At 33.0% G+C, this 27,162-nt stretch overlaps 4 long non-coding RNA genes across 7 annotated transcripts; 2 read left to right on the top strand and 2 right to left on the bottom strand.

Annotated features, from left to right (window-relative positions):
* Positions 1 to 4,038: 4,038 nt before the first annotated feature.
* On the bottom strand, positions 4,039 to 10,616 carry LOC124456470. 4 transcript variants are annotated; one of them, XR_006952281.1, is made up of 4 exons: positions 10,584 to 10,616; positions 7,460 to 7,501; positions 7,263 to 7,358; positions 6,773 to 6,884 (listed from the first exon to the last, which is right to left on the bottom strand). It is a non-coding gene; the product is annotated as an uncharacterized LOC124456470 (long non-coding RNA). The 4 variants fall into 4 exon arrangements; XR_006952282.1 differs by lacking the exons at positions 6,773 to 6,884; positions 10,584 to 10,616 and adding an exon at positions 4,039 to 4,065 and having other exon boundaries at positions 7,460 to 7,560; XR_006952280.1 differs by lacking the exon at positions 10,584 to 10,616 and having other exon boundaries at positions 6,768 to 6,812; positions 7,460 to 7,559.
* On the top strand, positions 6,396 to 25,552 carry LOC124456490. The gene is made up of 3 exons (XR_006952310.1): positions 6,396 to 6,501; positions 15,717 to 15,718; positions 25,542 to 25,552. It is a non-coding gene; the product is annotated as an uncharacterized LOC124456490 (long non-coding RNA).
* On the bottom strand, positions 8,442 to 9,497 carry LOC124456480. Its single transcript, XR_006952299.1, has 4 exons — positions 9,276 to 9,497; positions 8,755 to 8,756; positions 8,604 to 8,645; positions 8,442 to 8,503 (listed from the first exon to the last, which is right to left on the bottom strand). It is a non-coding gene; the product is annotated as an uncharacterized LOC124456480 (long non-coding RNA).
* On the top strand, positions 21,487 to 24,100 carry LOC124456471. The gene is made up of 2 exons (XR_006952283.1): positions 21,487 to 21,543; positions 24,029 to 24,100. It is a non-coding gene; the product is annotated as an uncharacterized LOC124456471 (long non-coding RNA).
* Positions 25,553 to 27,162: the final 1,610 nt, after the last annotated feature.

The raw sequence follows: 27,162 nt of genomic DNA on the forward strand, positions 1-27,162 counted from the left end.
AGAATATATGATTGCGCTGTCTAATTTGAAGAAGAATAGAGATATTTATCAAAAAATTTGCTTCATGGCATGGTTTCCCACGTTGGCTTACAAACAAATTGATCAACATCTACACAAAACTTCTCAAACTACCGTGAACACATCATACGATGTCATTTACATCCATCTACGTTTAGTAGATGATAAAGGTTGTAGAGTTGTTTAAAGTTGCATGCGCATGATTTATATATTTTATTACCTCAGACCCCAGATCATTTGCTAGGTATCCGCACATTAATGTCACATGAAAGCACTCAGTAATAGTTGTGTGACAGTTTTAGTTTAAAGTTTTGTACGAATAGCATCATTTAGCTTTTGTTAACTTATTTAACTTTGCAGATAGCACATACTATTATAACAAAGGAACGTAGTAAACTACTAAGTAATAAAGAACATGCTACAGTTTTCACCAGCCATTTAAACATAACGTTACTAACATTAAAAACAACACGATTTATGTAATTCATAATAGTGCAAGGATTTTTTATGAATTGACGAAGGCAGACATTATTGCCTTTTAATCTAGAGTCTCCTGCTTTTATTTAAGTATGATTTTAGAAATGTTTTTGTTTTACAGTAAGTTGTAACATATGATAGCTAGATTGCACAACCGTGTTTTACTTTTGCTGCAAGGATTGGTTTGCAATGGTAACAAGTCTTCATCAATTTTCACAAGACTATGAATTATTTAGTACTCGTTTACATAACACACGTCATTCTTTTTTAAATGTCATACGTAGTCGCACAGAAATCTAAGTATAACATCAGACTGAATTGTAAGAGACATTCTATATGCATGAACTTAGTAAGTATGTAAGATTTATAACTCATGCAACGGTACACAAACCACCTCCTGAAATTTATTATCCACTAAAGGACCTCCTTTCATTGCAGGGAAACGAACGTACATCGTAATCCCATTTACTTCCAAAATCGAAGGGAAGTGTCAATAAACAAATATGAATATTTTCAGAAAGCAATATTTAATTAAATTAAATTGAAACATTCGTATGTACAGTGTACTATTATGTCATAAAAGATTGCTGTTCTCTTCTACGCATAAACTATACGTCATAAAAATCATCTTCTTTACTTTTAAGACTTCTTTCAAATGAATGATTTTTTAAAAAAATCGTTTTCAGAATGGATCACATATATTTGCCAAAAAATTATAACTAAGAATATAATTATTTTAAATACATGTATAGCCATAAATGCCTTTCCTATTACAATGTATAATTTGAGATGTTTACGTCAAAAATGACTAAAAAATCAAACTATAATATGGGCAATTCTAACAAAAGAACAGTGTATTGGGGAATCGAACCGAAAGACTAAATTGTACCGCTCCTAAAAGATGTGTGTGACATTTTGGTAAATCAAAGCTGTTTGAAATAAATTAAACAGATCATAGATTTATTAAATAATTCAGAAATTTTATCTTCCGAAGATTGTCAGACGGTCAAAAATGGTTCATGTTGACGTTAACTTTATCGGGAGCACGTACTCTAAAAACTTCTTTTACAAAATGAATTCTGTTTTTAGTTTTGATGATTGTATATAACATAAAAAACAACTCTGGTCCCTTGCTAAGGTCACTGATTTTTTTAGACTTTACCGAAATAAAAAATACCTGATGGAAAAATCTGAATGGTATAAACCAAAAACGAACACAAAGTTACGAGAACTTGGAGAATACTTAACAGAAAGAAACCACTAGGTATTTTAGGGATTTTAGTCATGTCTGTCGAAAGTGGGCTCCTCCTATAAATTGATCAAGATACCAGTCCCACATTCGTCATCTGAGCGTAGCAACTACTCGCCGTAACTACAGCGCATGCCTATACTATCTAAACTTTCTACCTGCGCATAACACCGGAATTCCGCCCTGAAAAAGAATGCTCCTGAGGGAGGTAACCCATCATGCCCTTAACTTAACCTAGTGCATGTCGCAACTACGGGTGACCTCCAACCGGGGTGGGTTGTACTACTCATGCATTATAGCGGATCTAAGAGTGCTTTAATAGTCACTGCAGAAAACCGTTCATGAAATTGGCCAACTACCAGGACTGCATGCTTTTACCATGCTAAGGGAGAGATATTTTCCTTTACACCAGAACCACCATCTTTCCTTTGTCTTCAATAGGTCTTGCTCGCTAGATCCAGTCTCCTATGGTCTTCTTACAGATGCTATTTGCATCCTCTACGCAAAGGTACAATTTGTACCCATTAACCACAAGTAGAATTTGTCTTTCTTTAGCCAAACTTCACTTGCATTTCTGATCTAAGCTACATATTGTCCTATCTATCCTTCTGTGAGGCAACGTCCGCGGCAAGCATCCGTAACTTCTTAATGCCCTATATTCACAAAGAAGCTTCCGAAGATAAATCGAGTAAAACCGACACAAATGCATGTCAATAACAGGCTAATTACCGCTAATACAACTTCACGTTTACTAAATAAGACACAAATTTTACTAATGAGCACCGAACACAAATAATTTTTCGAGTTAAACTGAAAACTTTTAAAACCTCTTAATGAAGGATATTTTTGAATTGCAGGGAAAAAACTACTATGAAAATGTTTATTTAATTTTATACCTGCACTGAAAAAATAGCCCTATAGTGGAATATACTGCGCACCACGATTTGTTGTGGCTTTTGCCCTTTCTGTAAAAAGACATGGCCTGTTAGCAGGCTAAACTACGTACAAAGCATAATGTAAACTCACGGTTTTCGAGGAATCCGTTGCCAAGTTTAAGGAAAGAACGATGAATCTTTCTTTCCTTTATTACCATGAAGTGAACAGATGCTGAGCACGTGAAATCATTCAATTTTTGACGTTGATGGTACATCCATCGTATCCAACTTTCAGGCTACCTGACAACGTCCCCGGTTTCGTGTCGACGACGGCAAGCACAGAAACAAGATTGGCTATTTCTTACAATTGTGCATGTCGTCTACGGCATGAAAGCGGAAACATCGACATATAGTCAGAAAATTAGGACTTTTGGTTTTGTTTTGCATGCTGAAAAAATTCCATGTTTTTATTAGGAAAAATTTCTAATTAATTTCGAAATTTTGCTGGTCGATGGTGGCGTGGTTTTAATCATCTGCAAAGCAAGAAAAACTATTGATAGTGACTTTGAGGATTTGCGGGATTTTTTGCTGTTGTGAATAGTTTAAGATAATTAGTCGTACCATATTATTGATATATCGTCGTATATATTTGGCATGTCTTTAGGATTGGCGGATTGACCAGTGAAAATCGTATCTTAGTTAGATATAATACCCAGGATAGTAACGTTTGAACTGCCATAGTCCAATAGTCCAATAACCTTGGTCATATTCCAATAGGACAGGGACTTGTTTATGGACATAAAAGTTGAGCTGATGGAAGCATTGCTTGAGAGCAACATGTTCTATTTGCGATTGTAGTATGTGATGTAGACGGATTGATGGACAAATAAAGTCTCGTGTTTTCTAACGTCATTAAAGTATATACTGTCCCATCCTTGATCATTGTTCCGAGGACTTCCCAGCTAGCAAAATCATGTTGTCTCAACGTTGTACCAACGTTCGTCGAACGTTCACTCAACGTCGGGGACAAATGTTGAGTGAACGTTTTTTTGTGAACTCGTAGTAACGTGGTGGCGACGTTAGGATGAACGTTGGTATGTAACGTATTTTTAGCCTAAGCCCGCCGTTTAAACAACGTTCATAAAACGTTTATCCGTCGTTCATACAACGTTTATGCAACGTTCATAAAACGTTTATCCGACGTTCATAAGACGTCCATCTGACGTTCATACAACGTTTACATGACGTTTATCCGACGTTCATTTAACATACAATTAATGATGCATTATTTGTGAAATCATAAAACAGCCTTTCCAATGATACAAACAAAAGTCTAGTTTCCAAATAATCAACTTTTAATTCATCTATTTCGCTGTGCGTGTTGTAATATACATATTAACAAAAATCTGCTTATTAAGTCGATTCCAATAAGTTGCCTTTTCGGACCTGCAAGAAAATAACATATATGATTATTAAAAAATGGTAGTCTACATATCATTTTTATATGTCTTACCACCTACAACAACATTGACTTATTTGTTTGTAAAAGATGTCATTTAAATGGAAAACTGAATCGTCTGCTGTATGTATATCTTCTCAATTTAATTTATATAAACATAAGGATCAAAGTATTTTTTTAGTTTTATTCACTTAAAAGCAATCGAATAAATCCACTTATATGAATGCCACTACGTACGTACGTCGGATATAAGAAATTATCTCGCGCTACAACGTCATCTCATACGCACGAGAAACAAAACAAGTGAACAAGACTTTAATCGTTACGGCACCTTTTTCACATTTAACCAACACTGTCTTTTTTATATAAATAATAAAACAATTATTGAATTGGGTTTTCACGTAATATAAAGAACTATCAAGGCATCAATGTGCTCTATCTGCCTCAGCGTTAGTAGACTGAACAAACCTTGGCCTTCATAAGTCTTAATTCATATACTATTTCATTCAATAATCGTTTAATATCACGCAAAGCAAATTGTATATTATAAATCTAATCATGCAGTTTGAGTTAACAAAATTTAAAACTTGCACAAATCTAATACCTGCACTAAAATGAACGTTTTTAAAGGTACGCATTATGTATATGTGTCCATTCCATTTTGCTTTACTTATAATTGAAGGATAATGAAAGACACATGGTCACTTTCATTAAGTGCACATGCCAATAATGTTATTTTGTATTTTTCTCAACTTACACAAATAAGAAAATACAAATATGTTAACTATGAGATTACGAAGTAAAATAAGTTGAGTTCTCCCTGTCTAAGTTGTGAAAATCAAACAAACAAAAAATGGCATCTATATACTTTACCCAGAAATCTATGATGATAATGACATGTTACCTTAAATCTAAAACCACCTTGCTTGCCTGGAGCATATTTTAAAAATTCGGTAATTTGCTCTTCAACGTTGGCCTCGCTGCATCCTTTATGAGCTCTAAGGCAGGCTTCTAACAGAAAAGACATACTTTATATAAATTGCATAGATAAATCACTAAATCCTTTTCGTAAGCTGAATGATAAAAAACAATTCATTAAACTGACATATGCAAAACAGTTCAATGTATGCAAGCTTTTGAAACTTGCAACAATATTCCTTATGACAAGGAGCAACATAAATGGCTGTTTTTCCAATTCATGAACGAGAAAAAAGAGACAAAACATGGTACTGCTGCAGCAATCATTATCATCTAATTCTGCTTACTTGTTATAACTTCGCATAGGGTAAGGTGCTGAAATGGTCGCTTTGACTTTCTGCCTTTTAAACTATATTGGAACCATAGATTATTTGTTCCCAGCTTTGAAATCGTTTTCACGTTTCCAAACCGATAAAGGGGAAGAGCTATGCCTTTCTTTGTCACATTTTTTTACGTAACACTTGAAAGAGTCATGCATAAAAAAAAGGCGGTGCCAATAAATATTACTAAATACGCATGTGTGGTTAACTTTCCAAAACTTACCAACTTTCTTCTGGAATTTCTTTCATCAAGACTAGAGGATAGATCTTCAAGTTCTTCAACAGAATCTAAAGGATTAGGTACAACATCTTCCAAAATTTCGTGCTCGTCTACACCTTTCGTAACGCTTAACAGAGCACGCAATATTGACAACGCTTCTTCTAGCTTATCAATTAATATTTCCAGTTTGGTGAGAACTGATCTTTGGAAGCCTACAAGATAGATAAGAAAATAATACAATAACTTATGTACAGAACCAACCTCGAGTAACATGACATGACTCGCGAGTATCGAATGGCGAGTGGGCGAGTGACTCGCGATGCAGTTGCGAGTCACTCGATAGTGTGAGAAGTTTGCGAGTGAATAAGTGACTCGCTGTTTGCAAGTGGATAAAATAGCTCGCAAAAATTTCTTTCTCCAGTATTTGAAATTGACAAACATAATCTTAAGTGTAGTGACAATTAAAATTCGTTCAACATTTTGAAGGCAACGAATTTATATCTTTTTTATGAAATATGAGAGCAAAATGACTATTCATTTGAAGCAATATCTCGTGACCTAATGACAAAGGCATCATCAGAGAATACATATAATATTTAATCCTAACACGGTTTTAATACGCACATGAAAAACATGTGACTTGGACGAGATTTGAACTCGCCCCTTCGGGATACTAGATTTGACTAGCTCAACAGGTAGAGCGGTGGATCAGTCGCTCGCCCACTCACCATTCGATACTCGCGAGTCATGTCATGTTACTCGAGGTCGGTACTGTATAACCTACGTAATATCTTAAAAATATAAAACCTTACAACATGCTAACAAGAAAATTCAAATAAAACTCGCATCAAATTGCTAATTGAATACACATACATAATAACAACGCTATTCAAAAACTATATACTGTAGAAAAGGTACCATTAATGTTTGGTTGATAACGTCTTCCTGCAGGTGTTATGTTCATAAAACTTGTCGAAGACGTTTCGTGCGATGAAAGGTCATGCGCATCTGCAAAGCAATCACGTGATGCAATTAGTTGTGAAGGAAAAAAAACATTTCAAACGACACGAAATGAACGTAAATGAAAACGTAACAACAAGACATGCAATAATGAACTGTAAGTAAAGCTTGCCTAAGACACCACAGTTTCGTTGAGAATGTATTTCTCTAGTTGTGCCAGTTGTAGGAATTCCTTGTGAAGAGACGTTGCTTGTATCTACAGAGAAGACACGTACTGGGTTTAACATATATCTTTATTGAACGCACGAACGTCATTTAAATTAAGGCACTACAATTTTCAAAAGTCAGAGACAGAAAGGTGACTAAAATAAAAACCTCGAGAAAGTTTCATTTAGTAGTTTGATAGCAAACGCTGAGAATTAGATTTGAACGAATGTATTTTGATTAAATCGTGGTGAACACAACTGCAATTTTAACTATAACTAACATTTTTTCAACTCATTAATGCATTTTAAAGGACCAACGCCTACAGCACCTGTAGAACAAACATATGCCCTATAATGCAAGATGGACGTAGAAAAACAGTAAATGTACAATACGAATGTTAAAGTTATTTAAAAAGAATCAATCAAAATTATTTCAACATTTTAGTTGACATATTATATGAAAGTTGCTGATTAGTCAGTTCTGATGACAGAAAACTTACCACTAGGCTGAGATGGTGTCCTACTAGTAGATGGGGAAGTTATTGCATGATCCTTTGTGTTTTGGATTTCTGGTGCTAGTTCACCATCATATAAATCTAGATCAACATTATATTAAGATGAAATAAGAAATTTTATACATGTATGTTTCTGTCAAAAAATTATCCACTTGTACAAGGATTTATAATAGCGCTTATACCTTTTTCTGCAAGGGAGATCAGCTCGCTGTACACCGGCAAATCTAAAAAGCAAAATCACTCATTAGATTTAAATGCAGCGTAGCAATATGTGAAAAACTGCACTCCTTTGAATAAAGCAATGGCCTATTGTATTGCAACTACAGTACTTACTTCTAGAATTTGTCGAAAAGATTTCATTGACGGCTGAAAGAAATTTTGCCTGTATACAAAAGAAACTGTCTGAATTCTGTAGCTTTCCATCTGTCAACCTCCATTAAACTCTTAGGTTTTCACACAAATGTAGAGGGGATAAATGGTTTAAGCTCCACCAATTTTTTACAAACAGCCAGATGCTAATTTTTTACAAATAGCATCTTCCAAAATTTCGTGCTCGTGTACACCTTTCGTAGCGCTTAACAGAGCACGCAATATTGACAACGCTTCTTCTTGCTTATCAATTAATGTTTCCAGTTTGGTGAGAACTGATCTTTGGAAGCCTACAGGATAGATAAGAAAATAATAGAATAACTTATGTATAAACTACGTAATATCTTAAAAATATAAAACGAACGTCATTTAAATTAAAGCACTACAAGTTTCAAAAATCAGAAACAGAAAGGTGACTAAAATAAAAACCTCGAGAAAGTTTCACTTAGTAGTTTAATAGCAAACGCTGAGAATTAGATTTGAACGAATGTATTTTGATTAAATCGTGGTGAACACAACTGCAATTTTAACTATAACTAACATTTTTTCAACTAATTACAACATTTTAAAGGACCAACGCCTACAGTACCTGTAGAACATTCATAAGCCCTATAATGCAACGATGGACGTAGAAAAACAGTAAATGTACAATACGAATGTTAAAGTTATTTAAAAAGAATCAATCAAAATTATTTCAACATTTTAGACGACATATTATATAAAAGTTGCTGATTAGTCAGTTCTGATGACAGAAAACTTACCACTACGCTGAGATGGTGTCCTACAAGTAAATGGGGAAGTTATTGCATGATGCTTTGTGTTTTGGATTTCTGGTGCTAGTTCACCGTCATATAAATCTAGATCAACATTATATTAGTATGATAAAAGAAATTTTATACATGTAAGTTTCTGTCAAAAAATTGTCCACTTGTACTAGGATTATAATAGCGCTTATACCTTTTTCTGCAAGGGAGATCAGCTCGCTGTACACCGGCAAATCTAAAAAGCAAAATCACTCATTACATTTAAATAAAACGTAGCAATGGGTGAAAAACTGCACTCCTTTGAATAAAGCAATGGCCTATTGTATTGCAACTACAGTACATACTTCTAGACTTTGTTGATAAGATTACATTGACGGCTGAAAGAAATTTTGCCTGTATACAAAAGAAACTGAATTCTGTAGCTTTCCATCTGTCAACCTCCATTAAACACCTAGGTTTTCGTACAAACGTAGAGGGGATAAATGGTTTGAGCTCCACTAATTTTTTAGTAACAGCCTCTACATAGGCAACTGACATTTTAACAGCACCATTTCCCATCATCCAAACCATAATCAACTTTACCCATAACACCCAGACACAGTTGATGCATGTAGTCAATTGGAAATTGTTTTACCATATCAACAGGCAAGTGACAGAAAGGGCTAACAGAGCAATGATGTTCTTCTTGTATCTGTTTTCTAAAGGAAATATTAGTGCGCAATTGTATATTATTATTTTGAGAGTATGTCACTCGACCAAGCCACTTCCCTTTTTGTGTACACTTGTCACAACCAAAATAACCAGTACAAAATTTTGTACTTTTAACAAGTGCTCTTGCAGGAGCATCACAAACAATGCCCCTTACTGTAACAGTTAGAACCTTTTCCCCATCTTGGACTCTCGTCTCTAGAATACCCTTCAAATCTTCTATAAACTCATCCAAAAACTCCAAGTCTTTTGGCTTGGAGTCACCACATGTTAGGACAATAGGAAACACTAAAACAGGTTTGATATTCAAAATGGCACACAACACTGGCCATACATTTTTGCAGAATTTTTAAACAAAAGAAGCCCATCAACATTTAAAGAGATTTTAAAATGATTAATGTTCTAATGCATCTTAAAGCTCTATTAGCAATAATCCAGTATTTTTTGTATTGCACCTGGTCACATTTTATTACGATATGAACTAAAGTAAATAATAAAATGTAACTGTCACTTTATTTATTTTGATTGATTTAAACATATCCTAATGTTACAACCCATTCCCCCTAAGTGCTGGTGATAACAACATTTAGCAAAATGTTTTAATAAAAAAATGATAATTCTCATTTACAGGTCATGGTAACTTATATGTCTCCTCAACCATTTGTAACTTATTCTCCTCTTTACATGCATTTATCATACCTAATTTATACATAACCCTAAAATTTTAAGTATAACATTATAGTTTACTTGCTAACAACAGCAAATGGAAAATGTTCTAAGCAACTAAATAAAAATAATTTAACTGACATTGCAAGCTTACTAAAGGAATAGGCTAAGTTAATAAACCAATCTAAGAGATAAAAAAGTGGGTTGTAAACTACATATTGTCTTGAATGCAATAATTGGACAAACGATACTTACTAGTATTATAAAGCAACCATGCATTTTTATGAATAAACATTCAATTACCTCTTTGTAAAATTATATCACTGTTTAAAAACTGCTGTGATTTGCAAAATTTAGAAAGTACAACTATTTTAAGGTTTAAGGCTACGTGATTCTTAATCAAAAACATTTTGTAAATCACATAATCACATAACCCTTTGTTAAAAAATATCAATCATCACCGCTTATCAGTCAGTCAGTTAATATAATTCCAGATATGCTTTTTGACTATAACTATAAACATCAGTCGCGTGACTGATTTGACATACCCTAGATCCGCCCCTGCATGTTATGACAATAACAACCATACGTACTGATGAATACCTTATCCAAATGCTCTAGCAAGGTGTAGTGATAATATTATCTTTATAAAATAAAAATAGAAATTAAAACTAAGAATAAACTAAGCTTAGTAAATTTGTTTGTTCCTACAATAATATACCCGGACTCATAAAGTCACGGCAAAAGTAACATACGACAATCTCTAGATTATAAAGAATGATAAAATAAAGGTACTTACCACAATTTTTACGCATTGAAACATATTCTAGATCATAACTGCCTCTTAACATAACATCTCTGGTGGGTAACCGGAAGTGCATTTTGCATATATAATTAGCTTCACATTTAAAAAGAAAAGCTAAAAGTAATTCGCGATTTCGCTGCCAAGCAAGAAACCCGATGTAGTGTTCATCGCAGAAACATAGCTTACATGATACTTGTAATCTTGAGATATCTGAGTATAACATTGTTTATAAAAACAAAGCTTTTGGACCACATGGAGGTGGTGTATATGTCTATATATAAAAAAAATTTATTCAGTTTACAGTTCTTGACTAATTTAGTTTGAGGCTTTTTGGGTTAAAATTATGCCAATCAACTAGTTATAAACTAATTAGTTAATTCAATTTTTATATTCTTTGTGTGAAGTCGTTTTGAATTTTGCTTTTAATAGACTTAACTTTTGCCATCTTACGGATCAATTCTGATTACCAGGAAACAGCTTGAAATATACCTAAATGATACAACCAACAAATCTTAACAAATCTTTATAGTTTCTACAATAAGAATTCTATATCAACTTTCCTTCATTTAATTTATCAGAATATAATGTAATGTTATCTTATCAAGGCGTGAGATTTACTTTTCCCAACATTTAAACCAACGAACGCCTGTTTTGCCTTATTCAACGAATCAACTTAAACAAGCAAATGAAACAAAAGTTCCACAATCTGATATTGTAAATTTTCATGTATAAGACGAACTCTTAATTATGGAGCTAAGGTTTTTTTTAACAAACTTCCAAAATACCAAGGAAACGGTAATAAAATTCAAACATGTTAATAAAAACAATAAAACTCATAAGGCCGTATCTTTGCTTTAGATAACAATAAACTTTTAATGGTTTAAATTTAGTTGCACAAAATAATTTGCCACGTATCAACTGAAAGGACAAAGCCATTTGACGCTTAACTTTTCAGAACGTTAAGTGATTTGAAAGATAGAACGTTCAAAGCCTCAATCGTCGACCAGTAAAAGGTTTGTAAGACAAAAGACAAAGAATTATCGTGTGTGTAAACGATGTATAAATGAGTTCTTAAATGAAAGTTGTTCGTCAAATATAATTAATACACTTTTAATAAATATTAGTGTCAACCTAGTACAATAAGATATACATCATAGATACCCGTAGCAACTTGTGATCCTGTAGTTGCACACCAATTAAACAAAGATACAAATACAAACAATTTGCTTACCGAAAAATCGCTGTCATCTAAACGAAGGCGTGTTTATCGTGATGTGTCGCTTGCTAAGAAATTCAAATTGCTTGCTCGCATGCAATTATATTTATCTTTGGGTCCGGACTGTATATTTATAAAATATGTGTTATTTCATTATACTTGTGATAGTATGAAATCACATTTATGAATCCGGAAGATAATTTAGTTTGAAATTGCAAATGGACTCATGCATGTCATCATTGAATAGTTTAGATATTTAAGGGGCTGTTTACATGATCCCGGGTAGCCGGGATTCAGCCAAGCGTTAAATGATTTTGGCAAATGGAAAAGATTTAATACTTATCGTCAGATGAATGTTCTTCAGCACTTTAACAATATTCTGATTTAATAACTACACACATAACATTCAAAATCGAACAACAAATTTGGCCTAATTTGAGAATTACAACAGGCATTACTTGCGGCACTTAACAAACAGTTGTAATTTTTACGCTTGAAGTTTCGGCTCTTTTCAATGCGTCGAACTGATTTTACGCCTCACTGAATCCCGGTTAGCCGGGATCATGTAAACAGCCCCTAAGTCGTATTTGAAGTAGAAATATTGATCAGGAAGTGTGTTATCTTTGTGATAAACTAATTTGTAAGTCCACATACTAAATGCGGCTAAAAAATTTGCTAATCTTTTTAACGTTACAATTGTCTTTCGTCAAGCTTTGGTTGCGAAGGTTCATGTATGCAAATTCATCGCATTATACTTACAATAAATTTAAAAACAGATATGAGTATTGCAACTTAATTCTTTTCAATACATCCACTTTATGATCATAGTTCCAAAATATCTTAAAAACGGTATAATTTAGTAAAATTCATACTTATTTCTATTGATCAATTTGATCCAAATTATATTCAAACTTATGAACAAAAACAATAAAAATCATAAAACCATATCTTTGCTTTACATAACAATCTATTCTTAAGATGTTTTAAGTTCCGTAGCACAAAATACTTTTCCACATATCGACTCGAAGGAAGAAGATAAGATGCTTAAGTTGTCAGAACTTTAAATCTTTCTAAAAGTTCAACTGTTCAAGGCTACACGCCGTTAACCAGTAAAAGGTTTGTAAGACAAAAAAACAAAGAATTTTCATGCTTGACTGCGACGTATAAATGTGACCTATGGAAGTTTGTAAATTCTGTAATTGTAGATAAATCAAACGAAGTTACAATTCCAAACAAGAACAATATGCTTACCAAATTCAAATCACTGCCATCTTAAACAAGGTAAGGCTTTTTTTAAAGTATATTTAATTATTTATGACTCACCACGAAGTACATGGACATTTAAATTCGCAAATGGACACATGCATGTCATCATTGAATACTTTAGATATTTAAGTCGTTTTAGAAGTAGATATATTGATCAGCAAGTGTGTTTATCTTTGTCGTAAACTATAGTATCGCTTGTTCAATTTTATAAGTCCACATTTTAAATGGGGCTAAAGAATTTTGCTAATCTTTATGACGTTGCAATTGTCTTTCGTCGATGCTAAGTTGTTGACGCTAAGGTTGATATGTGCAAATTTACCGCATTAAATAATACAATACTGAAGATCTCTGATTTCCTATCAACTTGATAACCTTATAAGTACAGCTAGGCAATCAAACATTTCTGCACATCTGTGTAAAAGGAAGCATACATATGTGATGTCATTCGTGTCACGTGTCCTAAGATATGAATATTACAACTTATTAATTCCTTTTAACACTCCCACTTATTAGTCATATCAACAAAAATAACAAATCTTCATGATACAAACTTAAAACTATCATTGTTCTTTGACTTCAACTACTTCCAATAGCTTTGTAAAGTTTGATATTTAACTTTTGAGAGTCTTTTGGTCATTATGTCACCAAACATGTCTTTTGTTTGGCAACACTTGTAAGAAATGTTGTTATTTTTGACGTGTTGTCACACACAGTGATACGACACATCTACAGTGGGTGACCAAAGAAAAGTGTCCCCGTAATGAAATATGAGTTTTGTTTACAAAGTTCATGAAATCAAAAAACTGTTTAGAAATAATCGTAATAAAAACAACATTTCTAGTAAACGAAAACACTTAAGCAGTAATTTACAAAAAATTGTGCATGTGCAGAAATGTTTGACAGTCTTGCAACAATGAAATAATTCGTCATGTTTATATATTGCAACAATAGCCAACACAAGCATGAAGCAATTTTTAAAACCAACGCAACGTATACATGAAAATAAGGAAGTTGAATTGTTAAGAGTGACGAACAAGACGCCGTCTGCAGATATATCAGAATAAAAAAGGCGAAGGGATCGTGAAATTCGATATATGCTAAATGATGTAGTCAGTGTTTGTGATTAGGAAGTTGCGCAGAAGTTTCTACTCTGTTACTGTGAAGTAAAATACTGAGTTCAAAGTTGAGGTTAACTTGAGATTGTAATCAGACCTCCTAGAGTTAGAAAAAAACAACAGACCACTGAGAGAAGAAATATCTTCATTGCTAAAACCTCTAAGTTAGTTGCCCTAATTTCTTTATAAATTTTATAGTTCCAGACTTTAAATGCAGCCTTTAGATAATCTTTGTAGCTTTACAAATGTCTTTTGTTCATGCTAAGGTTATTTATGAAAAGTTTCTTCGAATTAAATAAAAAGTTGAAAAACTGAAATTCTCTGATTTCCTTATCATTCTAATATTGAATATTTTTTTAACTTTATCAATACAGTTAGGCAATGAAATAATTCTGGACATCACGTGATACATCAGTGAAAACACAAACTGTGCATCAGCCGTTTCTTACGTCACTTCTGGCATTCAAGACAAAGACAAAACATAAATTTTCATATGACTTTGGAAGCTCTCTATAGTTGACCTTATTCAAGCTAAAGCTTGATTTATTATGTCCTCTGAATGCCAGCTCTTATTTAAACAAAAGAAAGACAATGTTGTCAATATTTTTCTCCTTTTTTCTGCCTTTTATCCTCATTATGACTTTTCACAGCCTCTCTTCTTGTCTTTCAGAATAAAACTTGCTGGTTAACATCCTTTTCCATAGTGTTTAACACTGGCAAATATGAAAAAAGTAATTTCATTTTTTATGATTCTCGATAACGTCGAAAAATGGTGCATTTTTATACATAGCCAATGCTGTTCGCAGCAGCACACAATCACAAAAAACAATCTTTAATTTGTCCCTTATCGAAACTGTTAGAATCTGCTATCTCTTAGTTTTCTTTTCAGTCGGTGCATACCATAGAGATGGGTTACAAGTTACGAACATTCTGATCTAGAGTATTTTGCGAACTAAAAGGTATTTGTAAAAGCTCAGAAAAATTATATCTGAAAACTTTTATTGTATTTATAGTTACACGTTCTAAAAAAGTCACGCACCACCAAAAGGATATGTTCAACATTCGAGTTTACCTAAATGATCCCCTCAAAACGCGTTACTTTATCCACATAGATTAAAAATTCTCATTTCATATTAAAATCTATTAGATTTGTTCAAATATTTGCTTCAGGTTTTGCTTAATATTATTATAGTGGTTCAAGGTCTTAAAATTAATAAAAAATTTTACCATTGCCAATCAAATATCGCACATAACCAAAGAAAAACAAGATTTTGTGTTACAACATGTTGTGAAATAAATATATTTATAAAGTCAAGTTCTAATAAATACGTTTGTCTCTATAAAATGAAATAAACATAAACCTTAGTAAATCTAAAAAAGGCCATTAGCTACAACACTATAACATATCCTTACGTACAAATGCACGACATTCACAAATGACTATGCAAATTATTGAAATATATATTCTTATATCTGTTTTGCAACGTAAACTTTAAAGTAAAATATCGTGTTTTTTAATTTTTCTAAAAGCTGTTTGACAGGATACTGCAGTTTATAAAAGCTGTAGCATACATGCTTTCTGTCGTTATTAGTTTTCAGGTTCTTTTGTAATTGTAGTACGTGTTTGGTGAAGTTAAATCAATTAACAAATAAGTTTGATTTCGTTACCATGTAAATTCGGACTTCAATGGAAACTGATAAGGGTTGAATAGAATTTTTGGAATTGCTTGATTTTTATCTTGTTGATATATACAAAATTTTTGTAGAGATGGAATTGCCAGGAATAACAAAATCTGTCTTACATACAGCAAATAATTAATGTGGTACAAAAGGAACTTGCTCAGTTTTTCATTAAACAATGGAACTCTCGTTACAAATCAACTGATGGAGAATGGGATGATACACACAACAGTGGTAAAAAATTTTACACTTTGGAATCAGGAAGAAAAATAGACCGAAAAACGCGACAAAAATATCAGGATGGAGACACCAGTAAGTGGGACTGTGTGATATTATTTGATGCAATAATTTTTTCAAATTCAATTGGAAAGCATCTGGACAAAAAAACAAAGGATGCTGTTCATGCACTTCGTTGTGAAAGAAACAAATACGCAAATTGGTATGAAAGGGAATGCTCAGATGATGATTTTGATGATGTAGTCAATATCATTGAAAAATCATTTCAAGATCTGAAATTGTCTCTCGAGGAAATCAATAAAATAAAAAATCATCGAAACTGTTCTAATTCATTTTAAGTTCTTCCTTCAAAACCTAAACATTTTATCGTTGAACGCACAAAACTACGAGATGAAATCGTCAAAGATCTTGAAAAATTAAGGAATGATAACAATGATAAACTGACATATTTTTACATCACTGGTAATCCTGGCAGTGGTAAATCACAACTTGCAAGGCAGGTTTGTGAAAAAATATGGTGTGCTTGGGAAAATAAATCATTTGTAATGACTCTGGATGGAAAAAATGAGAAATCTCTTTTAAAAACCTACTGTGAACTTGGATACCGTTTAAACTGTGACAAGTCTATGATTAAAAAATTTGAAGATCAAAACTGTTCCATCAAAGACAAAGTGAAGAATTTGCGATCGTTAGTATCCATACGATTAAAATTCTGGCAAAGTTGGTTGATCATTGTAGACAACGTGGTACAGCTCAGCAAAATTTCTTCGTTACTTCCCCAAGTTGGTGATCCCATGTGGATAAATGGACAAATCATAGTAACCATCCAGAACACAGATGCTGTACCTCAAGATGATGAGTTTAACAAACATATTTCTATCAGAATTGGAATGAATGATAGGGAATCTTTTCAACTGTTAAAGAATTACACTATTGAACATTCTGATGATCAATTGTTGAATGAAGTATCACACGCATTAGATCGTCAACCGCTGGCTTTGGCTGCTGCTGGTTATTATTTCAGTCGTGTAAAAAAAGTCAACTGTTTATTTACTTGGAGTCAATATTTAAAGAAAATATTTTCAGAACAAGAAGAAAACATGGACGCCACTTTTGTTAAATTTAACTCGGTATATCCTAGAAATATGTTACAAGCTTCACTTTTAGCTGTCAGACAAAGTGCTGAAGAATCCTCAGTATTGGCAAATGTTATTAACTTTTTTTCCGTGATATCCTTTGATCCTATACCACGTGACATTATTGTTTTTTATGTTCAAGAAATTGATCCCAGACACTCAAAGAAAGATATATGTCTTTGTTTAAAGGACTGCTCATAGTTCTTGAATTCAGAAAATAATGACATTAGTCTACATCGCATTGTTCACAAAGCAATTATTGTTTACCAATCTGAACACTTAAATAAAGAATGCAAAATAGAGGAAAGTTGCAATTTGCCTTCCCTTCAATCAAACGTTGACCAAATAGCTCAAGCACTTTACATGTTTAAAGAGAGAGACGACGAAAGCAAATTGATGCCACATCTTGAAAAAATTATTCAATTATTAAGGACAAACAACAACACAAAAATCAACATGAATACTTTACAAGTTTTCCAATATTTTGTTGACAGATTAAGACATTTTGGAAAATACGATCTTGCTCTTGAACTATTGGATAAATTTAAATCAGAAGAATGTAGTTATGACAAAGCTTGGTATTTTAGTACTCTCGGTCTTTTATACCATGACACTGGGAAGTATAGCAAAGCCAAAAATCACCTTGAAAAGGCTCCAGAAATTCGAAAACAATCGTTAGGTCCAAATCATGTTTATGTCGCTGGGTCTTTAAACAATCTTGGTGTGGTGTATGATAAAACTGGAAACTACGACAAAGCTAGGGATATTTACGAAAAAGCTCTGGAAATTCGAAAAAAATCGTTAGGTCCAAATCATGTTGATGTTGCTGCGTCTTTGAACAATCTTGGTTTGGTGTTTTATAAAACTGGAAGCTACGACAAAGCTATGAAGTTTTACGAAAAAGCTCTAGAAATTGGAAAACAATCGTTAGGTCCAAATCATGTTAATGTCGCTGGGTCTTTAAACAATCTCGGTTTGGTGTTTTATAAAACTGGAAACTACGACAAAGCTATTGAGTTTTACGAAAAAGCTCTAGAAATTCGAAAACAATCGTTAGGTCCAAATCATGTTAATGTCGCTGGGTCTTTAAACAATCTCGGTTTGGTGTTTTATAAAACTGGAAACTTCGACAAAGCTATGGAGTTTCACAAAAAAGCTTTAGAAATTCAAAAAAAATCGTTACGTCCAAAACATGTTGATGTCGCTGCGTCTTTATACAATCTTGGTGTGGTGTATGATAAAACTGGGAACTACAAAAAAGCTATAGATCTTCACGAAAAAGCTCTGGAAATTCGAAAACAATCGTTAGGTCCAAATCATGTTGATGTTGCTGTTTCTTTAAACAATCTTGGTTTGGTGTTTGAAAAAACTGGAAACTACTACAAAGCTATAGAGTTTCACGAAAAAACTCTGGAAATTCGAAAACAATCGTTAGGTTCAAATCATATTGATGTTGCTGCGTCTTTGAACAATCTTGGTAATGTGCTTGAAAAAACTGGAAACTACTACAAAGCTATAGAATTTTACGAAAAATCTATGGAAATTCGAAAACAATCGTTAGGTCCAAATCATGTTGATGTCGCTACGTCTTTAAACAATCTTGTTGTGGTGTATGATAAAACTGGGAACTACGAAAAAGCTATAGATTTTCACGAAAAAGCTCTGGAAATTCGAAAACAATCGTTAGGTCCAAATCATAATGATTTCGCTGCATCTTTAGACAATCTCGGTTTTCTTTATGATAAAACAGGAAAACACGACAAATCTAAAAGAATTTTTGAAAAATCTCTAGAAGTTCGAAAACTGAATGTGGCAGGTGAAGACCATACTCATGTCACTGAAGAAACTGAAAAACATGAGTCTCAGAAAAGTCAAAGTACATTTCCAGTTCCATGTCATGCTCATGTTTCTTTGTCATCAAAATATTTTGGTAAGTTTGTAGATGTTATATATACAACATAATATTGGTGGCTCATTTGCGTTAATTATATTTTGTTAAAGTGCAAGTCCAGCCAAATTTCACCCCTTCTTTTTTGCCAAATGAAAAATGAAGATTCTTAGAAACATTTTGGTGTATGTTTGAGCATTTTTGGTTTGGTATAAGTTGTTTGATTTTAACGCTAAATTTCGCCACCAGATGTGAATTTATACAAATGGATCGTGACGTCTCAAGATGTTCCCACTTAGCTTGTTTATTAGATTACCATAAACAAATGCCAGCATGGAGCCTCAATATTGTTAAATTTTGTGTCGGAAAACGCGTTTTATTCCGCAAAATTTGGCAAAAGTATCAAAACGATAACTATCAAAAACAAGTATTGGTTAATAAATTTCTGGAGGACGCAATTTTGTCATAAAGTTTATCAACAAAGTTTGTTAACGCTGACAGGCATAATGAATAAAAATAGTAATCAAATGTATTCTGCCGTTCTTTTCCTAAATGTTGGACACTTCGATTATTAAAATAAGCTTGAAAATGTGTAACTCTTAACGATGAAGCTTTCTGCATTGACGTCTAGTCCACAGGTGTTGCTGTAACTTGTAATGGTCACAGAGTTGCTGAGAATATCGTAACTATTAACCATATTCTATATACAGACATTACTGAACTGGAGAATCAGCTCTTTAGGGAAAATATACTGGCACAAAGTCTTGCATCCGTCAAATCAATAGGAACATTAATGGCTACGGCAATAATATTAATGTCAAATACAATTCATGTATTTTGTGTCTAACTCCAACTACTTGAAATCCGTAGATTATTGATGGCTTTTAATATGTTTCAGTGGCTAAGAATACATACAAATTTCATACTATAATACAAAAAAATTTGGCCATAATGAATTTAAAGTCCTAGATTTAAGTGGCTCATTGACATACAAATTGTTTCATGCGAGGATTGGTTTATTTAGTTTGAGTGTAGAGATCTAGTTTTATCTAGTTTTATCCATATACATTAAAGGAAAGAATCATCAACGAGAAATGAATTCGAACTTCGAAGTAGCTATTAATTAAGCAGCCATTCATTTGCTCTGTTTAGGAATGAAATTCGTCGATTTTCTACGCTTTTGGGTGCTGTCATATTTAAGAAACTTTTGAATAAATATGTATACTGTGTATGACGATAATGTATGATTAAAATAGTTCCAAACTTTTCTTTTAAATCCATTAGTAATTAAACAACAACGCTAAAAAATGTGTTAATGTCTGTGTCTGCTTACAATTTTCGTTCTTTGACAGGTTGCATAAATTTGCATAAAGTTGTAATAGTTTCATCATCCTCAAAATAGACAGTCAACAGCAACGGACTTTAGCATCTTTTTCTTATAATTACGTAAATACTCGACAGTGATTGGCGACAACAGTTCGTTAACACTTATCAATCTCTGAATTTATTACACCGCCCTTAATAACCGAGTGTGAGGTCTTTACGGAGAAATATCGGACTGAAGTTATTTGTACTGACCGAGCCCCTAAGGGCGAGGTTTGTGCTAAAAACAGAAGTCCGAGATTTCTTAATAAAGACCGAGCAGGCGAGGTTAATAAAAAGTCAATTAGCTATATGGTATCATTTGACCTGAAACGAAGCTTTCTTTTCTTTTTCCGTCCTTTCTTTTTTTCAAGGACTGGCTTTCATTCAACTAGTTTTTGCCAGCAGAAAATATGTAGTTTGAAATTGTGTCGCCTAGATAATCAAACCCACTTTTTGAGTGTTCTTTTTTGACTTACATTCATACCATGGTTTTTTGTTTTGTTTTTATTTTCGTTTTACAAAACATTTGCTGTTTGCTTCATGAAGTTTTGGTAAAACACAAGACAATAGACACTCCGTATATAGTAAACATTGTTCAATCTAGATAAATAATGTTTACTATATACAGTGTCTATTGTCTTGTATTTTGTAAAAATTCTCTTTGGCAGTCGTAATTCATAGCTGGCTCATTACGTGAAAATATATACTGCCCCCTCAATCTTTCCAATTGTACGGTCATTTTATTACTTGAAAAAGTCACTCATGTAAAACAGTGCGTAATATAAGTATATGAAATTTTGGAACTAATGGACAAAATGAAATGAATTATATAGTTTTAAAAAGCTACTATCCAAAACAACTTTCTAATTTGTTTGTTTTATTTTTTTCGAGCGCTAACTGTAAACTCATTTTTTTACTTGTTGTCAAAATAGAAATACACAGCTTGTGTGGATAACGCTTTTTTAAATATTATTCATAGAAATCACATGTGGTGATGATGCTAATGCTAAAGATGTCGGAAATTCTCCTGGTGTTGAAAATACTAAACAAGGTATGCCTTTCAATTCTAATTTATTTTATATATATTGCGTAACCTAAGCATATTTGTTTTGAATTGTATCACAATTCAAGTCATTTGATTGGTATTTATGTGCTTTTATGAAGATTTATATTATTTGATAATATGCATGATGTATGTATACAGTGTTGCACTTTCGGACTCCAAACGTTCGTTTATTACGTATGTTGAATACTGTATCAATGACTTAAATTTTCATTTTGCGAACGATAAATAATTTAAGTGTACTTTGTACCAGACGGCAGTGCTCAGCACAACTTGGTAAGTCTTTGTTTATTTTAATAAATACTGAGTAGCAGCAATGTGGCGCAACTCTTTTTGTAAAGTGCTCAAATTGACTACATTTCATAAGTTGTATTGAAGAAAAAGAATTATAATAAATGGACTATAACCTTTTAAAACAAATCTTAACGTAATGTACACCATACAGGTGGACCCTGCATTTTAGAAGTGTTCAGGTTAGACCATCTGTTTTAAAAGTGCTCGTGTTTTGTTACGTTAATTACTATTTTCTTTGTTAGAGTACAGGAGATTAGTCGGAGTATAACTTTTTCCAGATAGAAATTAATTTTTTTTGCTACTTGTTTACAGCATTGAAACATTTAAAAAAAAATCACCAAGTTCAAGTTCTATTAAAAATTTACTTCAAATATAGTCTTCAATCAACCTTTTACATTAACAAATTTTATAAGATATATGCATTTTTTCATCACATGTCTAAGCAACACTGAATGGTAACATTTGCAGCTGGTTTAATCTATTTTAATCATGACAGTAAAATCTTGTCACTTTACAATTTTTACTTGAAGCACATTATCAGTCAGTTGTAATTAAGATGAGACATGAGGTGATAATGACATCAGGCAATCTATTCTTTTAAAGTAACGTTTATTTGTATTCTGCTTGTTTAATCATAAAAACTTCTCAACAAACTATCCTTTGGATATACTGTCATACTTCACGTTTGCACCACCATGCATACGCTACCTAGTTAATGACATTGAAAATTAGGCAAAGAACGGCCACCATCAAATGGACGTGCTCGATATACTTCAATAAATAAGAATTCTTGTTCATTGTAATAAAAATACATCAAAATCATATGGAAAATGAGCAAATTTGACGATGTGAATTTTCAAAGTTCCACAATAAAAAGAAGGCTATTTACAATTTTCATTATGAATAATGTAGCATTAAATTGCACATTTATTAAACGATCTTCTAAATTCTAAATTTACAGAAAATTACAAGTTTTTTTGAGCTCTCTCTTTGCTAAGTATACTGGAGATTACCAATTCAGTGTGAACATCATTCAAAAGTGCACAAAGATCATTTTTTAGCTTAGCAGTAAATTTTGAATACTTTTTACTCAGAATTGCATTTTGAAAGTTGCATAGAGAATAAAAGTTGCTGTGTCAATTTTTTCTACTAGAAAATTTCCCAAAATAGATAAGCAAATAACGTTACTAATCGCAAAACTTAAAAACAACAACTTTATTCATTGATTTCAATAAATTACTCCCACTGATCTCAAAATAAATGAGTATAATTATTTCGACTATATTAGAAGAGCAAATGAGTCCAAAAATCTCATTTATAATTCAAATTGTGTCTTAATTGATGATTGTCAACTTGCTTAATGACCTCCATTAAAAAGTGCACGTGAATCAGACCAAGCCACTTACGACTTAAGCCTCCCGATTGAGCAAGCATAACGCTGCTGCTGAAATATCGCTTACAGAACTCAATGGCTGTGTCATGTTTTCTCAGATATTGTAGCACAGACAACTATATAGAGGGCCGAAACTATAACTTTTAGTGGGATGGGAGAGGGGGTGTTTAATAACGCTGTTGATGAAATATCACTTGCTGAACTCAATGGCTGTTTCATATTTTCTCAGATATTGTAGCACGGACCACTGTATCGAGGTCAAAAACTATAAATTTTAGTGGGGTGGGGAAGGGGTGTTTAATAATGCTGCTGCTGAAATATCGCTTACAGAGCTCAATCGCTGTATCACGTTTTGTCAGATATTTAATGTAGATAAATAAGGTTTACTATATACGGAGTGTCTATTGTCTTGTGTTTTACTAAAATACTCTTTGGCAGTCGTAATTCATGAAGTTTGTTTATCTGCATTTATTTGTAAAATTACGCCTAATGAAAGCTGGCTCATTACGTGAAAATATATACTGCCCTCTCAATATTTCCAATTGTAAGGTCATTTTATTACTTGAAAATGTCAGTCATGTAAAACATAACATTTGTATATGAGATTTTGGAGCTAATGGGCAAAACGAAACGTAATATATAGTTTTAAAAAGGTAATATCCAAAACTTTTCAATTTATTTGTGTTATTTCCTTTCAAGCGCTATCTGTAAATTCATTTTTTACTTGTTGTCAAAATAGAAATACACAGCTTGTGTGGATAACGCGTTTTAAAATATTATTCGTAGAAATCACAAGTGGTGATGATGCTAATGCTAAAGATGTCGGAAATTCTCCTGGTGTTGAAAATACAAAACAAGGTATCCCTTTCAATTCTAATTTATTTTATATATATTGCGTAACCTAAGCATATTTGTTTTGAATTGTATCACAATTCAAGTCATTTGATTGGTATTATGTGTTTTTATGAAGATTTATATTAATTAATAATATGCATGATATACGTATACAGTGTTGCACTTTCGGACTCCAAACGTTTGTTTATTACGTATGTTCAATACTGTATCAATGGGTTTAATTTTCCTTTTGCGAACGACAAATAATTTAAATGTACTGTGTACCAGACGGCAGTGCTCAGCACAACTTGACAAGTCTTTGTTTATCTCAATAAATACTGCGTAGCAGCAAAGTGACGTAAATCTTTTTATAAAGTGCTCAAATTGACTACACTTCATAAGTTCCATTCAAGAAAAAGGATTACGTGTTTGATTACAAATACAATCATCAATCAACCTTTTACATTGACAAATGTTATAAGATATATGAATTTTTTCATCACATGTCTAAGCAACACTGAATGGTAACATTTGCAGCTGGTTTCATCTGTTTTAACCATGATAGTAAAATCTTGTCACTTTACAATTTGTAATTGAATATTTCGTAATGGGGAACATGCGATGCGCATAAATTACTAAATTTTCGATGGAGATTGGGACATATAGCGTCACGCCGTCGTTGAGACAATTCAAAACTTACATGTCCCAGGATCGCTATGAAATCAGCGTTCATACGAACAAGACTATCAATATTCAGTTCGCTGTTGTTATTGCGGGCAACCAACAGATCATTGGTGGTTTGTGCTGCTATATGACCAACATTCGTCAGGGCTGATTGAATGGCACTCAATTGTAAATCACGCCCTCTAGCTGTGCGGTCTAATTTTCCCAAATGTCGGGGTTTACCTTAGGTAGAATAACGCGATCGTATTTCTTAGGCCTTAAAATATTTAGCCTGTTTTTCCTTCAATTGCTCGTCGCTCAGCTTAGTCAGCTAACGCTTGTTGATAATTGAGGCGAGCTTCTCGTTGACGATTGGTGAAGTTTTCTCAGTTTTGTCTAGAGTCTGTAAAATCTCTTACAGCAACGGGTCCACTGCTAGTTGTTCTGCTTTAGAATTGCGCTTGGTCGAAGATGCTTCGTTTTGTGTTAACAAGACTTCAAGGATTAAAGCACTTGCTTTCCTCTTACGAGTAGATTCTACTGTAGAGGATGCTGACGTTTACTGCATTAACCTGAGTGATTCACTCATTGCAGTCAGTGCTTCACTCATCCTACAAAGGGCGGTTGCTACATTCAAATTCTTTGATGTGACTTGCACGTCTTTGCTTTCTTCCATCATGTCATCTTGTTCATCGTGTTCAACAGAACCCAGGAGTGCTGCTTCATCTCCGACATCATCTCTTGTCGTACGTCATCTTCTTGGCATTATAAATATCGGTAGATTGTAAATTGCATTTAGCAGGCGTTGACACCTGAGGAGTAGTCTGCCGAAATGCATCGTGTCGTTTAATTTAAAACTATTGGGTTAGTGCTCTTTACTTAAAATAGTTCTTTTAAGAACTTACAACTTATTATATTACTTTTACCATTCACTATGGTATTTGATATCTTTAGAACTATTTTCTAATTTCAAATAATTAAATAATTAAATTTTGACGTAATTGTGTATTAATGAAAATGTAAAACATACGTTAAGAAGCTTTATTAAGTGAATGTCTTGTTCTATACGATACAATGTTGATATATTAGTTATTAGATTCTTGATTCTTTGTTTTCAAGTAATACAGTTAGCCTAATATTAAACCTTCTGTTTCATTTGAGCTCTTGTCAAGTTAGTAAACTTCTGAAAACATTAAAATGGGATTGAGTTAAAGAATATAAATACATAAAATTTTTAGGTTCAAAGGAGACGTGCTGTAAAGTGGAAAAACTGGTCACATCTGGTGGTGGAAACTTAATGATGGAGGACGTTATCTTTGAAGTTGGTCCTGGCTGTTTAGAAGACAGTACAATGATAAAGTTGGTCAAGGTTAGCAATCCAGGCTACATCAAAAGTTTGCTGGACTTGAAACTTCTTAAAAGTAGCATATGTCATCTGCAATGTCTTCCTAACGGCCTACATTTCTTAAAACCTGCTCAATTGCAAATTAACATCAATGGGAAGAGAGGATTCTCAGAAAAAGCTTTGGAAAAGATTGTTGCTCGTTATGGATCCTATTCGAATGATAAGCAAAAAATGGAATGGCAACAGGTGGAAGACATTGATTTGAATGAATCAAGGATTTTGTTAAACATTTCAAAGTTTTCTTGGTACAGTTTCATCAAAGCTTCTCTTTCACTTATTCCTCGTATTTTATGTCATCTCAACCATTCTTTTCAAGCTTATGCATATGTTTTCCATCGAAGATCATCAGAAATGGGAACATTAGATATTAAAGTTGTCTTTGTCAGCTCATTCGTGCGTGAAAGGTTAGAAGATTCTCCAATGACAAAATTGGCAAAAGATTGGAAAGACTTCAACGCGAATAATAACAATGAGGATATCATTGATATCAACACTGATCGAAATCATGAAATACAGCTAAATATTCAGGGAAAGAGGCTTGATTCATACACTTTTGAAATAGATATCTCAACGCTTGATAACGATGGTTTTGTTGTTCATCACTTTGAAAGAATTCAAGTAAATTTTCCTGCGAAAGGATATTTGGAGGTGAAAGAAAGTGGAAACAAAAATTCGAAGTGGAAGCTGAATGTCGACGAAGAAAACTCACAGGGAGCCGTGATAAATAAAGGTAAGAACTTGTGTTGTATTGTTATTCTCTTCCCAATGAACTTAACGAACCTGAGGTAATAGTAAGGATATTAATAGTGTACAAGAAAGTTAAGCGAAGGGGAATGAAAGTCTTATTTCCATGAACATAAGCTTCTGCGCTTGATGTTTTATATATCGTCGTTGATGAGCATGAGGCAGGACATTTAGGGCAAATTTTTCTCGTCCTGTTAAATGTTCTAAACACTGAAAGCTTTTTCTTGTATTCTTTGTCAACTAACACATTTGCTTTGTAATGTATCGTAATTGA

The sequence above is a fragment of the Xenia sp. Carnegie-2017 genome, unplaced genomic scaffold (genome assembly GCF_021976095.1).
Source record: "Xenia sp. Carnegie-2017 unplaced genomic scaffold, XeniaSp_v1 HiC_scaffold_5, whole genome shotgun sequence".
Classification (NCBI taxonomy): domain Eukaryota; kingdom Metazoa; phylum Cnidaria; class Anthozoa; order Malacalcyonacea; family Xeniidae; genus Xenia; species Xenia sp. Carnegie-2017.